Raw genomic sequence first — 3,067 nt, forward strand, 5'->3', positions numbered from 1 at the left:
GGCATCAGCACTAGGCTGATGCGCTGCTGTCTCTAGCGGGTAGCGCCGGAGGGGGAGTTATCGCTCCCCCTCTCTGGCCAATGATGTTCTTACATCTCATCGGTAGTCCTTCCTGCTGCGCCTCGGTAAAGAGGCGAAGCAGGAAGCGTTATAGCGGCACTTAACGTGCCGCTTTCATACATCTACTCCACTATGTGGTATAATTATTATATAGGACAGAGGGGACCGTACAGTGATATATGAGGGGGAATAACACAGCTCCCAGCACATACTGATATGTGATATTATTATTATATAGGGGAGAGGGGACCGTACAGTGATATATGAGGGGAAATAACAGTTCCCAGCACGTACTGATATGTGGTATTTTTATTATATAGGGGGGAGGGGACCGTACAGTGATATATGAGGGGGAATAACAAGCTCCTAGCACATACTGATATGTGGTATTATATATTATAATATTTTATTTTAAAAAAAATATGTAGACCCCCCCCATTGGGGATATTACCACTTCACCCCCATGGGCATTACTCCCCCACTTGCAGAGCGCAGTGGAGCGTGTGTCGGTGGACTGATGATCAGCCTCCCTGCTGCATCTGATCTCAGTACTTGCAGGGATCAGCCAAATATCTGTCCCTGGGACATGCCACTGTCTGTATACCAGCCTCCTGATTAGTGCCTGTATAGACAGACCCTATATCCCAGGTTATCATCCCAGTCTAGTAAGGCTATCAGAGCTGCTGGTTACATTGTAAGGAAGCTTAGTTCTCTATGTAGTCTCAGATGTCTACACGGCATATGCCAGCTTTCTCAGCGAGATTGCCTGTCCTTGATGGGATGAGGGCACGAGTTGTGTGTATGTATCTAATGTTACTAGTGGTCTGAGGGCCTGATTCAGAGCCGGACGCTCTTTGTGAGCGCTCGCTCTGAATCAGGACAGCCTCTTTTGTATTTTTGGGCGGCCTCCAGGCTGCTCGCTAAGCTGTGGGTGACCACCCACAGCTTTAGCGGGCGGCAAGGTGATGGTCGCGACCATCACGACCATCAGGTTTGCGACGAGACCCTTGTGGTAGGGTCTCGTTCCCACAAGCCCCAGTGAGCTGGTGATGTCAGTAGGGCCGCCCACAAACGGCAGGCGCTCCTTCAGGAACGCCTCCGTTTGTCCAGCCACCCCCCCAACCTGCCTACAAAACGGGGCGAGCTGTCGATCAACATCGACAGCCGCCCCGTTGTAGCGAGCCCCGGAGCGAGAGAATGTCTCTCTCGCTATGGGGCTTGCGCACGCCGCGTGTGCGCAATGCACAGCCATCGACCCGCTTGCGAGCGGGTCTGAATCAGGCCCTGAGTATTGTCCCTGCTCTGATGGCCTCTGCTGCCACCTTGTGTCCGTGTATAGTTATTGGTAGGGTACCTCATAGCTGCTTACCTGATAGAGGTCTCTCTCGCTGCTTCTCTATTATACATTGTCCCTGCTCTGATGGCCTCTGCTGCCACCTTGTGTCCATGTATAGTTATTGGTAGGGTTCCTCATAGCTGCTTACATCATAGAGGTCTCTTTCGCTGCTTCCCTATTATACATTGTCCCTGCTCTGATGGCCTCTGCTGCCACCTTGTGTCCGTGTATAGTTATTGGTAGGGTTCCTAATAGCCGCTTACATCATACAGGTTTCTCTCGTTGCTTCCCTATTATACATTGTCCCTGCTCTGATGGCCTCTGGTGCGACCTTATGTCCGTGAATAGTTATTGGTAGGGTTCCTCATACCTCAATGTTCTCCCCAGGCTGTTTTTGGCGGGTGCACCACCCGGCAAGAAACCGCCTACCACCCGGCACTTTGGGAGCCTGCCAGTGGGGACAGTTTCTAGGAGTTGTATAAAAAGGACCAGATCCTACAAACTTTGCAGCTTTTTCATAATCAGATGACTGGGCCCCTAACAAGAAGAGGAAAATTAATATATAAAATGTTATTTCAAGTTTAAATCATATTGTCAGGGTTTAAAACATTTTTTTATTGCAAAGGCCCCCACCCGGCTACTTCTTGATGCCACCCGGCTGGAAAAAAATTCTGGGGAGAGCACTGCACCTGCTTACATCATAGAGGTTTCTCTCACTATTATACATTGTCCCTGCTCTGATAGCCTCTGCTGCGACCTTATGTCCGTGAATAGTTATTGGTAGGGTTCCAATATAGGACCTATTCAATTAGACGCAAAAAGCTGTTTTCCACAAAAAGTATCGCCAATCACGCCTTTTTCGCATGGTCGGAACTTATCGTCAATGCAATGTAATTGGCGAAAAAGATTCACCTCTAAATAGCAGGAGAAAAAAGTGCAACATTTCTATTTTGGGGTGCAAAGGTAGGGAAACCACTCAGAACCCTTGGGACAGCCCCTAAAGGACAACAGTTTCAAAAAAATCCTGAAAAATTTTTAGAACACCCCAAAAAAGTACTTACATTTTGGGTGCGAAAAAGTGGAAGGACAAGCATAAAAACTAGCAAAATAGACTTTTTGGGGGTCTGCAGGTGTTTTGGGGATTGCAGGTGCTTGCAACAGGTGTGTTTTTCACGTTTTTATCTAGTACTCAGGCTGTGTATGCAGGGGCTGAATTATATGCATGCCCCTGTAACGGCACGCCTGCGTTTCTCTAACCACCGTCACCACCCCCAAACCGTCCATTCCTGTCAATCACCCTGACATTACATTGCGTCCTCCCTGCGATCTGGAAGCGCACGCGCATATTTGTGGCTTCGTTCCTTGCCGAATCAGGCCCAGTGTTCTAACACCGATGTAACTTATTTCCAGTTATGCAGAGAGCATTTAATTTGGGGTCTTGAAGGAATAAGACCCTGGACAGGAGAGGATCATTGATGTAACCTTATGCAGTACAGCGTTGTGTGATGGCCTCTGAGGAGTTTTATGGGGCTGGGTTACAGGTACCACTGACAGACACTGACCAGGGCTCTATGTCTGGGGGAAACTTACTGGTCACTCAGTGTTGTTACATGTCTGACTGTGTTACATGTGTTCTCTGTGGTGTCTATTATATTTATTCCTAGACAGTCC

The sequence above is a fragment of the Taudactylus pleione genome, unplaced genomic scaffold (genome assembly GCF_031769625.1).
Source record: "Taudactylus pleione unplaced genomic scaffold, aTauple2 ptg000377l, whole genome shotgun sequence".
In the NCBI taxonomy this organism is placed as follows: domain Eukaryota; kingdom Metazoa; phylum Chordata; class Amphibia; order Anura; family Myobatrachidae; genus Taudactylus; species Taudactylus pleione.